The following is a 14,689-nucleotide window of genomic DNA, read 5'->3' as shown; positions in this document are numbered from 1 at the left end:
TATATATATATATATATATATATATATATACAAACACCCACACACACACAAATATGTTTTTGTAAATGTGTAAAAATATATAAATAATTTGGGGATCCCTTCAACTTGAGGAGTCTGTTAAATAGTGAGTTTTGTATGTTGTTCTCATTTTGTATATTTCTTTCATCACTTCAGAGGTTTGTTCTATTCAACCATAAGTGCCCTGCAAATTGGACTTCACAGGGTATTCTGCCATGATTCCAGTTGGAAGGGAATGAACATGTTACACTCAAAGAGCATTAAAATGCACGAGACATGAATTTATTTATTTACTGAGGTACAACACTTCTCTAGTAAGTTTTGTTGATGTGTTAGACAGTGGCGTAGCGCAAATCTGTGAATGAATGTTTCGAAGTGAAATCAACTTCAATGGAATAAAGTTGAATGGAATTTAATTGAAATAAAGCTGAAAACTTCAACTTTACTGTTCAGTGCACTGATGTCAGACTCATTTTGGATAAAAAAAAGTGTACTGTAAAATTGATAAATAACATGCCTCCATTACATATCTTTGTCACGTCATTACAAGTGTTTGATCACCACATTTGAGTGATCACTGCAAAAATTGTTTGTGTGTATACATATTTTGTTTATGCATATACTGCATTCTATATATAAAACCAGTCAAAAGTTTAGACACATGAATGGGAAAGTGTCCTAACTTTTCACTGGTACTGTACTATAATATACATTTAAAGAATATCGGCCGATATATCGGTACTAGCTTTTTTTACTCCTTAATATTGGTATAGCTTTGGAGAAAAGTGTCTTAAAGGTTCTTGTTCCCGAGCCCGGGATACTTCCCCTGTCCGAGGAGAGGGGTCCGAGCGTTTATCCCAGACCCAAGCACTCCCCCAAAATGCAATAGAACAGGACAGCAGCCAGACACGTACATCTGCAACCCCTCAAAAAGCAAGGCTTAATGTTAGAGTGGTGCTGGATGTCCTTTGGTATACGCTTGTTGTGGCAGTATCTAGGAAGGGAAATACAGATAGAGGCTTCTGCGGGAGCAGACACTGCTGTGGCAGTGGGGAAATACAGACAGAGGCTCCTGCGGGAGCAGACACTGCTGTGGCAGTGGGGAAATACAGACAGAGGCTCCTGCGGGAGCGGACACTGCTGCGGCAGTAGAGAAATACAGATAGAGGCTCCTGCGGGAGCAGACACTGCTGCGGCAGTGGGGAAATACAGACAGAGGCTCCTGCGGGAGCGGACACTGCTGCGGCAGTAGAGAAATACAGACAGAGGATCCTGCGGGAGCGGACACTGCTGCGGCAGTAGAGAAATACAGACAGAGGCTCCTGCGGGAGCGGACACTGCTGCGGCAGTAGAGAAATACAGACAGAGGCTCCTGCGGGAGCAGACACTGCTGCGGCAGTGGGGAAATACAGACAGAGGCTCCTGCGGGAGCGGACACTGCTGCGGCAGTAGAGAAATACAGACAGAGGCTCCTGCGGGAGCGGACACTGCTGCGGCAGTGGGGAAATACAGACAGAGGCTCCTGCGGGAGCGGACACTGCTGCGGCAGTAGAGAAATACAGACAGAGGCTCCTGCGGGAGCAGACACTGCTGTGGCAGTGGGGAAATACAGACAGAGGCTCCTGCGGGAGCGGACACTGCTGCGGCAGTAGAGAAATACAGATAGAGGCTCCTGCGGGAGCAGACACTGCTGCGGCAGTGGGGAAATACAGACAGAGGCTCCTGCGGGAGCGGACACTGCTGCGGCAGTAGAGAAATACAGATAGAGGCTCCTGCGGGAGCGGACACTGCTGCGGCAGTAGAGAAATACAGATAGACGCTCCTGCGGGAGCGGACACTGCTGAGGCAGTAGAGAAATACAGATAGAGGCTCCTGCGGGAGCAGACACTGCTGCGGCAGTGGGGAAGTACAGAAAAGGCTCCTGCAGGAGTGGCTACTGCTGCGGCTGTAGCCAAGTACAGAAGTGCTGCGGTCTGAACGAATGAATAGGTCTTGAAGGCCTCTCTCATCGGGCCTGCGCCATTAGTGGAGGCAGCCTCAAACTAGGGTTAGACTGTGGGGCTGCAGGCCATGAGTAGGGGAGTGGGTTGTAAGGGGTGTGGATGGGTCTGTGCCACCAGCGGAGGCCTGCTCACGCTAGCATCTGCTATGGGAGCTGGAGGCCACTGAACAGTAAAAAAAATGGTTATCAGTAGCATGAGGGAGCGGAAGAGATGTGGACGTGTTACAAATGGAGGCAGCCTCATGTTGGCTTCAGCTGCTGTAGGCCGTGGGAAGGGGGGTGGGGTGTGTGATGTCCTGAAGAGCCTGTGTAGCCTGCACTGCTAGCAGAGGCAGCCTCATGCTAACGTCTGCTACAGGAGCAGGAGGCTACTGAAAAAAGGGGATTATAAGTAACATAATGGAAATACGGATGTTTTGCGAGTAGAAGCAGCTTCATGTTTGCTTTGGCTGGAAGGGTTCGTGACATTTAATGGGTCAAACTAAAAATGCCTGGGTAGTCTATGGTGTTGCCGACTTAGCAATTTGTTGCTAGATCTGGCAATTCCTCAAGCCTTGTCCACATTAATAAGTTTCCGTTGAAAATACATCCTTTCCTTTCGTTTTGGCCTTTCAGCCTTTTTAGACGCTCTCCTGAGTAGATACATTTGAAAATGTGTTTTTCATGTTGTATGGACTGTTGAAACGAAGGCTTTTGAAAACGATGAAGCATGTTTAGTCTTGTAACACATTGTACCAATAGACATGTTTATACCAATAATGTAAATTTTGCAGTTGTGCTATTTACGTTCACACTGTTGCTAAAGATATTTCCCTCTGCAAAATTTACTCACGATTGCTGTCCTGTGGCAAAACACAAGGGCAGTTACGTTTTAGATCAATTCTGAGTGACCGTGCCAGTGAATGGTAGAATATTTCCATAAATTAATTGATACTGCCAGAAGAAACTGTGCTGCGGCCGGAACAGCCACAGGGAAAGGCTGATCTTCAGAGGGAAGCGAGTGAGGCTTTACTGTGGTGAGATCTGGGGCACGGACCAGGCCTGTTGAAGGCCTGTTGCTGCTGCGACCTAACGCTCTTGTGCGGGACAATGGTAGTGTCGAGCAAGGCGAGCTCTGGGTTTTGCACGGTCTACTGGCCACAGCGTGTGACTGGTCGAGGAGAGCGGCGGGTGCGATGAAGCCTGGTGCTCAGCAGCAGTGTCTGGCGGGGTAGGAGTGATCATGGGGGCGTCAAATTGCGACAGATCTGAAAATCCCCAGTATAGTTCTCTTTGTTGGATGGGAAATTGGGTCTGTGATAAGATAGCAAGCAGAGCGAACCGAATGCTGAAAGACTAGAAAATTAAGGTAGTACTGCTTTTATTTTTTACAGGGTTTCTCTCTTGCGCTGATTGGATAGATGGATGCGATTACTGATAATGAATTGGCCGTGGTAATTATCTGTGCGTGCCCCTCTCAAAATTTGTTAATAAAGCATTACAAATGTAAGATGTAAATATAAACACTTTAATTCCAAATTCTTTCAAAAATATATTTGAAGGAACTGCTTTAGTGATGTATTGCAGATTAACTGGTCATTGCTTTATGATGCCAAAGAGAAGAGATTAATCTGATTAGGCAACCGATGTAAGATTATTGTAGCAACAAAGGCAGGTGAATCAACGTTTAAATCAGTCACATGATTTACTTTACGCTGATTAGCTTCTAAAGCATTAGCTTAGCCTACAATACATGTAGCCCAGGTAATCTCAGCTAATGCTCCCAAATGCTAACATTTAGGAAAGGCTAGCATTAGCCTTAATGAGAATTAACAGTCTGTTCAGCATTAGGTGTTTGTGTGCTGCAGTTAGAGAAAGTGCTGAGGAAGTGTACACAGTGTCACATCTTCATTTCGCTCAACTCCTCTCCACTGTTATAGCGTAAACAGCAAGGCTAGTTGCTATGACATTGGAGAAATAAATCAATAGCATGACCTGTATGGTCCACTGAAGCATACAAACATACAATAAGGGCCAATGACAACTAGCCAGACCCCTTTTTTGTGTATATGTGTGCACAGCATACAATTTAGAGTGCCAATATATATACACACACACACCATAACCCCCCTCCCCCAATCATAAACATAATATTGCATATGATTACTGATTTACTTAATAAATGTAACAAATAACCTAGCCTTGAAAAACTTTCAGCATGTCCACAAGTTGTTTGTAAGAGTTATGATGAAAAGGAAATACTGTATGTAAGATTCTGCCCTAAAGCAAAATTAGTCTAAAATAAAATTACGTTTTCACATTTTTCCCCAAAATAGTTATGCTTATGATTTGTAATTTAACATATTTAATTAAAATGTAAAAATATAAAAAATTTCAGCAGTGGCTTATACACCAACAAGCCAAAAAAAAAAAAGATGTGAGATCTGTCTCCTCAGTTCCCCACCTCTCCCAGACTGTGCCAAGACCTAGAGAGCATTACATTTTTAAATGGTGAGTGATACTCTCTATGTATTATGCAAACTCACACAGTGTGGTTGTAGCCTATTTGAAAGAGCTATAGGAACAGCTACAAACGTACATACATGCAAACACTCACTTCCACGCACACACACCTGCTGTCATTCCACCACAACATTCTCACGTATGTTTTGTGCATCCATATTCTCCATATCCTCACAACTTCAATTCTGATCTTGCCATGAGACATGAGATACTTTACTGTGATAAATCTTTGATGTTTATTGCTGCAAGCACTCGTTATCTTTCTCATGCCTTAACATTAATTTTTAATTCACACTTTTAATCTAAATAAGACAGAGCATTGAGACCACTTCTCAACTCAGAGTTTAGTCCATCTTTCAGCCAATCGCAGTCTGTGCATGAAGATGTCAGTGCGAGAGAGCTGATTGGTCAAGCTGCACAGTTACCAGTACCAACAAAGAACTGATTGGCTGTCACTGCACAGGACAGCACCCTAGTGTTGACCCGTATACCTCCAAAAAAAAGAGAGGATTTTATGAGCTTGGGTTAAGAGGACTAAAAGAGCCCTTAAGCAGACTATGTACATACATATAATCAAAAGAATTTGATGCATTTCAAAGCATTATCTGTTTTAGTTATACCATCCAACCCAAATGGAGCCGCAAATGGCAAACCGAAGATTTCAGCATTATCTTTACTATGTTTTATAGCATAATTTTTGTGATTTCTATTTTATTGTTCTTTTATTTTTGGGAGTTTACAGATATAACATTTCACTGCCAACAGTAACTGGTGCAGTGTTTTATACTTATCATAATATTATAATAGATCTCTGATGTTGTCTTTTGCGGCATTGCTTTGGCAAAGTTTCTGACAAACTAAAATCCAATTCACAGTATGCCAATGTGAAATCGCAAAAGGCTTTCAGTGTCACATACTCAATGTTTCATAGAAAAGGTGACAGTGTGACTGTTCTTCATTGCTGCACATGCACATGTCAACTTTATTTTCACAGGTCCATCAAATTCCCAGTGTTTTTGTTTACAAAATGTCACTGTATTTGTAATTAGAAGCGATTGCCATAGTAGAAACTCAAAAGTCTCTCTAGTCTTAGGGTTTAACTGTTGTAAGTAAAGATATAAAGACATACATTTTGTCATTTTACTTCTGTAAAGTAATTAATAAATGAATATATTCATTTACTTTGGTCACTGAAAAACGATTGGAGCTCTTAATTTTGTTCTCAATGTGCAACAGATTGGTGCATTTAAATTAAAAACTGACAGAAATCTCTTCAGAGACCATATTCTCCCCACCCACCAACGTTTTAAAAAATATTTAAAAAACACAATAAAAAATATTTGATGTAAGTTAATGCACAATATATTATACTACCATTAACGAAGACAAGTGCCTAGCACAACAAGCGACACTAGAAATATGATTACTGATTATATACATATAGAAGCTTTAGAAAGTCATGCATTTAACCTCCATAATAAATGCATTTCAAAACTGTTCAAAACAGTTTATATCCCCTTAAAACCTTTTCCCAGTCCCTGAGCACATGATCTCATTAAAAACTTTTTTCTCTGCAAGTGGGATGTTAAATTTGCCATGAGGTATTCTGTCAAGACTGTCTGGTTATATCATACATGTTTTACACTGCATCATATAAGCCTCTGTAGTTAACATTCAAATACCCACTGAGGCCTAAAACATTTCATTTTGTACTTTAACATCTAACAGGAGACAAATGGATACAAAAATGAGTGAATACACCATTAAAAGTGAGGTAGATCTTGTCATGTGGCCATTACAATGAATCTGCACAACAGCTTGCTGATGTCTGGAGGCAGATTAGAGGACCAGCAACACATCTGGCCAGCTAGCACTAATCACGAAAGCTTATGGATCATGTACCGCTTTCATTATCATCCTCAGTGCTGTTGTAAGATTGTATTGTGGTAAATTAATCTCCTGAAGGCCTTCCACAATCCCTCGGCCCAAACGGCAAACGCTGTGACCTTTACTAGACGTTTGTGTCACAGGATCCAAAAACACAAAGCAAGAATGTGAGTGTCATTCACCAATGTAACTGTGCATTGAATGTGTACCGGATTCACTACAGGCTGTACACACACAAATGTGTTACATTCTAATACAATTTATCCAGATTATAATTTAACCCAAATTAGGCAGTTGTAAATATTATTGTTTAATTTGAGAACATTTTTTGGGGGGGGACATTTTATTAATTTACATTTTATTAAAATGTTCATTATTTAAGTGATTAGATTATTTAGAATTGTGATTATTTTAAATGCAAACAAATTGCAAACGCTATGGCAAAAAAAAAAGCAAAATGCAAAAAAGTGCAAAATGCAAACAGGTTTTGGTGAGAAAAGTTCACAATAAGGATTTTTGCACAAATATGTACGTTTGCAAGGTTAGTGAATGAGACATCAACGCTTGTCTCAAAAGATCACTGTCCTTGGCTCTTTTTCTTCAACATTAATGCCAATACCACGATAGATGAATACAGTAAACTTTCAGTACCAAGGTCACCCCCTTTTATTGAACTGGTTTGGTTATTTCAGCACCCCATTACTTAAATGTAATTATTCCATTAAGAATAATTATTATTATTAACACCTTAAGGTTTGATTTGAAGGCCAATATCAGGGTCTGACCCTGCTGATGAACATAAAAGTGGATTTTATAAAAGTAAAATATTTAAAAATGTATATAAAAATATATATTTCCATTTATAAAATATATATAAACAAAAATTGCCACAAAAAATACCAGCATGGAACATCAGGTTAACGTTGAAAGAGAGCAAGATAAGATAGAACTTAATTGCAAATACTTTAAAATTAGTCAACTGTTTTATGAAAGAAATGTTGAAAGACTGACAGCTATATCTAGTGATGAAACTACTCGACTTTTCCCTCAAATATGGCCATCTTGAGAGAGAGAGAGAGAGAGAGAGAGAGAGAGAGAGTGATGAATGTTTCATTTGTGAATTAACTGCATCTGTGCGTCTCTTTCTACAAACAATAAAGCTGTGAGTTTACTTCAAAAACAGCTCTTTTACCTCCTTGTTGCTCAGAAATATAAAGTAGAGATTCAATATTCAAGCTATTTTATTAATAAAAGTTGCGGGGCAATGTTGACTGTGTGTGTGTGTGTGTGTGTGTGTGTGTGTGTGTGTGTGTGTGTGTGTGTGCCTGTGCGTGCGTGTGTCAATTACAGCAGTGCATTAATATAGCATACATACATATATATATGTAAATATATAGTTGGTTCCCCTCAGTGTCCAAGACATGATTACGGCCTTGGTCTAAAAGATTATTTTACGCTTAAATGATTTTGTGTTTATGAATCCTACTCCAGCCCAATGGAGAGGAAGATTATCGAATAACAATTTTGAATCTGTATATCACACAGATCTATCACATAGGAGTATAAGGTATTTTATAGTGTTGTTTATATATGTGATAATTATACTGAGCTCTGAGCTGTCAGCTTAATGGAGTGTTTTTACCTTTTTAATACTCTCAGATGAATAACTAAACATCTGTCTCCCACTGTCTTTTATTCTCTTTTTCTGTGTGCTAAAGGGGCACTGCTTGGTTCGCTAAGCCTGTAATAGGCTTAAGCAGGGCAGAAACACTCTTCTCTCTGCTCTCGCACTAGCTTTATGGCCGGCCTCTCAATCAGTGATTTATTCTCAGGGAGAAGACAAAGAGAGTGAGAGAGGCAGAAACAAACAGACACAGCCTGGTGGACACTGAGCAGTCAGGAGAGATTTACTCACTCAAGTCAACTGGAACAGATCTAAAACATTGTCCAAATGCACACTGATGCATACAGAAATGAAACGAGAGCAAATAAAAGCTGCCCCGACAGACAGACAGACAGAGAGACAGACGGAGAGATAGATATTGGCCTGAAAGCAAGATATTCAAAGTAGCTTCATAAGGTCATCTGCAGTTTAGGTAAACGGACCACTAGTCAGATAAGCCAATCAGGACTCTGTCCTGAACTTTGACATCTGCCACCCCTCCTCCAGCCACCACCTTCTCACAAACATTTCTTATAAATGCTTATTTCACAACCATGACATTGAAATGAAGCGTAAAATATAGATGCAAGCTCAAAACAATTAGTATTCATTATTAGGAAATATTCCACCACTATACTATAAGTTCTATATCGATATACAAGTTAATTTTTATACAAATATTCAGGCCCCATCTATATGTATGTACTGTATTTAAATCCACATAGTTCACTAGATCTCTAAATCCTCTCCACATCCCTACTGTGTTGTCAGACTTAGTTTCACTTCACTGATTCGGGCCGGTCTCCATTCAGTCAATCAGTTTGTTGCTACGGGAAGCTCTCAGAATGTTTCCTGCTCTTTACCGCTCTGTTTTAATCATCTGAACTTTAATTCTGTCTCAGTAATATCACTCGTCCTCTGCAGCACTCACTCTTTAAGGGTAAATTAATGTCAAAAAAGTCTGTAGGTAGAATTCAAGGGTAGATTAAGCAAGATGCAACAAGAAGTGTAAACTGATTTAATTAGTATTAAAGCTTGAATCTGAGTGTTCGAAATGAGTACAAAATTAGTCCATAACATTTTTTTTTAAATACATTTATTCAGCAACAATGCATTAAAGACATTTATAATGTTAGGAAAGATTTCTATTTCAAATAAATGCTGTTCTGTTGAATATTCTATTTATCAAAGAATTCTGAAAAATTGTGGTTTACACAAAAATATCAAGCAGTGCAATGCAATTCCAAATAAACATATTGGAATTTCTGAAGGATCATGTTGAAAAATCTGCTTTGTTAAAGGAATAAATTAATTTAAATAGAAAACACTCAATTTTAATAATACGCTCCAATATTATACTTTTAAATGTATACTGTTCAAATAAATGTGAGCATAAGAAATTAGTAAAAAAAACAAAACAAAAAAAAAAACAGTGAAAACAATCTGACCTCAAACTTTTGAACGGTAGTGTATCTACTTCCTAAATTTCAGCACATGTATTTTTCTCTGTTCCTTCCCCATCAAGCTTTCAGTAACTGTTACTAATTTAAAAAGAAAAAGAAAAAAACACATTCATGAACATGTCGTTGGCGTCAAGACAAAGGTTATACATGTTACCATTTCTTTATAAATATATTTATTAAATATAAAACAATTTCAGATAATCATACATACGCATACACACAGAAAAATAAATATTGAATTCCAATATTTCTGTGGCTGTGTGCCTTAAGGACATTACATAATAGGTATGAATTTCCAGTGTGCGCAAGTGAGAAGTAAAAGTTATTCATCAAATCCATTGGGCACTGACAACCAGGTGACTATCAAATTGTCCTGTACAACTAAAAGCATACATAAATGGAAATGGATACAGTCTGTATTTCATCAGGTAACAGAAGTCAATCGCAATCTCTAAAATTGCTTTTACATCGGGTAGAAACGCAAAAAGCTAGCCACCAGGGTGGTCCCACGAGGACAAAAATTTTCCCTAAAAAAAACAGACTCACACCACCATTAGGAACTCTAAAGTGACTGAGTCGGCCGTCAGCAATGTCATTTGAGCACGTCATTCAACATCACCAACAACTGTTGGTTCCCAGGTTCGAGGAGTTAGTTTGTGGAGTAAGTGCAGTATATGTAAACTGTGTAGTTACACTATACTTTTTAAAAATGGCAGGTGCCTGTTTTCTTATGGAATGTATTGTATTCGGTCAATCAATGTACTCTTACATCACTAATAAATATTGTGCTAGCGAGACCATACTCTGGAGTAGAAGCTAATTTATTCCCCCAAAAGGTGTTCCTATAATTGAACCCATTCCCAGTTTCTGCAGTGTGAACACACCACAAAGCAGATACTTCCACCAATAGTTATAGCAACTGTGACAACGTTCATCCAGTGCAAAAGCCACCTGAACTCACAGCAGCTTTGAGCAGCGCTTGTAACTATAGTGACTGATAATGATGACTTGTATTGCGTCTTTAAGGATGTGCTTTAGAAACGGTTCAGCATGACAGACAATATCTGTTGCTTCCATCCTATCAGATATTAGGCCAAAACCTTCTTTTCCTCAGACACATTCAACAGGTGATTGCCTTGCTCTCCGACCACACAATCATAGAAGAGTTTACATAATAACATGTAATGACAATAACATGCTTTGGTCATCATCTGTGGTTCTTCTCATATCAGCCCAAAATTACATTTAGAATTTTTATTTTTTATAACTTTTTTCTCCAAACTTCACACTCTTCGCTAAACAATGGTTCCAAAAGGGTGTTTTATAAGCGAAGCCATAGAAGAAGCATTGGTTCCCCAAAGAACCTTTCAGTGAACATTTCAGTAAGAAAATGTTTCCACTATATAGACCATTTTGTGGAATTGAAAGGTTACATGGATGCATATATGAAATCATATATGGTATGATTTCATCATACCATATATGGAAATAAAGAACATTTATTTTTAGTGTTCTTCTGATACAGGAGGTCATAAAATTGATTGATGACAGCATGGATGCAGATTTGCATCTCTAAAAACATGAGAAAAACACAACACCAGAGCAAATGGCATGAGCATTAGAACTAAAGATCAAAGTCTTTCCTCATTTACCATGAACACAACTTCATTGGAAGTGACTCCTAAAAGAATTACATTAACCCAGCGGTTCCCAATCCCAGTCCTCGCAACCCTCTGCTCTGCATATTTTGCATGTCTCTATAAGTTATCACACCTGATTCAGATAATCAGCTCATTAGAAGAGAGCTAAGTGCATGAACACACTGTTCATTGCTCCCTATTCCCTGAGCAGGAAAAATCCATTTAAGTTTCCTTCTCTTTCGAACATTCATTCACGGATTTGCACTGCACCGCTGCCAGCAGTGTGTTCACACACAGACAAGAGTGACATCATATACCTCTGTAAATAAATACAATTTAAATTCATGTCTCTCACACTTTAAATGCACTTTGAATGGAACATATACACTTGTTTCGAACTGGAATCATGGCGGAATATCTGGGATGTGTCCGGCGACTGGCAGTTTCTCTCTTTCTCACCTGATGCTCATTTATCTTTCTGTCTACCAGAGCACAGAGCAAGTTGAGCTCTGAAAGGGCAGACGGCAGTCAAGGTCAGTTAGCAGATCGTGAGAAACCCCAAAAACAGATCATGTGTAAGCCCCAGTAACAGACACAAACACTGGAAGAGGAAGACGCCAGCAGAGATGCACAGACAGAGAGTGCAAACAGAAAGTGAAAGCGCATAAAAGAGATTGTTAAATTTAGATTTAGAGGAAACTACAAAGTAGAACACACTTCAGCAGTGGACAATGGTAAAGATTCAGTTTAGCTGTTTTAGTGCTCAGAGACTTTAAGCGATTACAGTCTAGTGTCCTTCAAATTAATTTCACATACAACACAGAGTATGTTCAAATGTAAAGCCATTTTAAAACTGCACAAATTGAAGACGGTACTAGTTTGCGAATGAACAAGAATTAAGGATACCGCTCTATCACCCGTTAACATTCCCTTACTTTCATTTCCTCAATCTCTCTGACTTTTGATTCATTACAGGGGTCATGATGTTTTTTTAATTGTTTTATTATGTTCCCTGAGGTGTAATTATAATATTACTAAAGTTTTTTGGATGAAAAACATTCAAAATTGAGCGATTTATGACCTTTCCCACCCTGCTTCTCATCTTCTGACCTGAAACAGTCGGTTTTGGGGTGTTTTTTCCTTTGAGGTCAGTGCAACCACCAACTTTTATGATTGGCTAATATCCATTACCATCATTACCCTTTTAAAAATAGTTTTCACATGAAATATGTTACTTACAGTTTGCGGTGTCATTGTTGGGTTCAGAACAGTTGGCACGGGCTGATCTTTGAGCATTTTAGTAAAGCCAGCATCATACTGCGATTTGTTCTTAAAATAGTCAAACGTACAGATATACGAATAGTGAAATACTGAATAGTGAAAAGTACAGAACACATGGGTAAATTAGCACTAACGTGACTGGGAAGTTCGCTAAAAATAAACTGAATCCATTTTTCTCTGACGTCAGGATTCTTCAGCTGCGCATACAAACATGTTATTCCACAGCCAGGAACGGCACATCGTCTGCCTGGCATCGCAATCTTACTGTAAACAACTTCTACTTCAGACCCACGCACTGCATATCGACTGATCACCTGTGGCTGTGACAACAAGGCAATGATGCAAAAATTAGGCGTAGTTGTCTTGCTCTGGAGGCGGTCATATGCAAATATGTGCCCTGGTGACATCACCCCTCTGATCCATAACAAGCCGTTTTCTGAGGGCTATTACATAAATGCTTTTTTATTGATGATGAGGACACTTTAAGCAATGAAACTTTCAGGATGTATTAAACATACAAAGACCTCTTCTATGACAAACGATCAAGGGAAATTTGGTTTCTCATGTCATGACCCCTTTAAGTGTTTGAACGACACAAGTGGTCCATGAACAGTCATATACACACCTCATGGCCAAAAGGATGTGGACATAAAATCTCTACATAATGGGTTTGGCAAGGCCCAGTGAATTCACGGGATACATTGAACTGTTTGTGGATGGTTTTTGTCTGTTCTGCACAACAATGTTGTCTATACAGAAATGATTTAGGGAGTTTGATGAGAAGAACTTGACTGCCATGGTTTCCACAAAAACATATTGAGTAGCACAACTTTTTTCACCACTGATAATGATACATGTTTCTTGAGCACTAAATCATCATATCAGAATGATTTCTGAAGGATCACATGAGACTGAAGACTGAAGTAATGCTGCTGAAAATACAGCTTTTCCATCACATAATTTTTTTATATATATATATATAATAAAATAGAAAACTGCTAAAATCCTACTAATTCCAAACTTTTGAGCGGTAGTTTATTACCATGTAATGTGTATTTTTAACTAGAAATTGTCATATGAACACACAATCATTAATAACACCAATTTAAGCGGTACATTTTTCACTAAAATGAACCAGCTCATAAGTTTCTTTGAAACATCATTTGATTTTGGCATTTGAAACAAATCACACAAGACACAAGACAATAAATAAGCGTTGCAACAACACCCATCCCATAAAAATCTGGAATACAGAATCAAGGCACAGATCAAGACTAACTGGCCCTGTAATCTCACAGACCAAATGAACACCTACGTAAATACTGTATGAGGCTTTCACTGGAAAAGCTGCAACGAAGCATAGAGCTGACTTAATGAACTTCTGTTCAATCAATAAGATAAGCTTGACTTTCTTTATGCATCACACATTACTGTTGCATGGCCACTGATGTTGGTTAAAAAATGCTAACAATTAATGCTACAATCCAGAAAAAACAAGCCAAACGTGCTGATCCTGCTGCACAGACCTTTGATTCCCTCCCACACTTCCAGGTGCTCGTTAAAGAAGAGCTTTCCAAGAATATGGACAAATATATGTGTAACCATATAAAAAACACAACCCTGCCCTCTACGTCGGTTTACAGATCTTCTTTCAGCTCCCTCTGCCTTTCTTTCTTTATCTCTCCTTCTGTTCACAGTGTGACAGTCAACATGTTGAACCTATTCCCTGCACAGCAATCACATCCCAGTCAACCCTCTCAAATGTTGTGTATCGACTCCAACAAGAGGGCATCAACCGCACAATCTTTGGCAGCACAGGTCAACCTAGGTTGTACAGTCCAGCTATACAAATATATGGTGTGCCAACAGGGCTAAATGTTCACTTATTTATGAAATGTGATCTTTCGACAGACCTGAGTTTCCTTCTAATACCACATCAAATCTGTACATTCCTGATTTCTCAAAGGCAGTGCTGGCCAAACAATTTTGTCAAACATTGGTTTGACTTCCAGTTGTGGGAAGATATACAAACTAAAGGTAAACTGAGTTAAGGCTGACATCAAAATCAGACTAAATTATGCCTGCTCAGACCCTAATATAATGTAATTGCTTTGTAAATGCATTTAAGCCATCTCTAAGCAGCATTAAGGGTTGAGGTTGGTCTGAGCAGGCATACTGTAATTTAGTCTGACTTTCATGTGGCATTTTGTCTTTACACAAAATTTTTGAGCAG

The 14,689-nt window shown here is 39.0% G+C and overlaps 1 protein-coding gene across 3 annotated transcripts in view; it reads right to left on the bottom strand.

Annotated features, from left to right (window-relative positions):
* LOC127948271 (signal transducer and activator of transcription 5B) overlaps positions 1–14,689 on the bottom strand; it is a 76,866-nt gene that overhangs the window by 58,320 nt on the left and 3,857 nt on the right. Inside the window, exon 1 of one of the 3 annotated variants that reach the window (XM_052544728.1) lies at positions 9,521–9,542. The exons of the other annotated variants lie outside the window; for them this stretch is intronic. The gene's annotated coding sequence lies outside the window, so the exon portion shown is untranslated. Of the gene's footprint in view, positions 1–9,520; positions 9,543–14,689 lie in introns of those variants that run through there. 3 annotated transcript variants of the gene reach the window in all.

This window comes from Carassius gibelio, chromosome A3, assembly GCF_023724105.1.
Source record: "Carassius gibelio isolate Cgi1373 ecotype wild population from Czech Republic chromosome A3, carGib1.2-hapl.c, whole genome shotgun sequence".
NCBI classification, from domain to species: Eukaryota; Metazoa; Chordata; class Actinopteri; order Cypriniformes; family Cyprinidae; genus Carassius; species Carassius gibelio.
The sequence above is the reverse complement of the archived record's forward strand: the minus strand, read 5'-3'. Positions and strand labels throughout refer to the sequence as shown.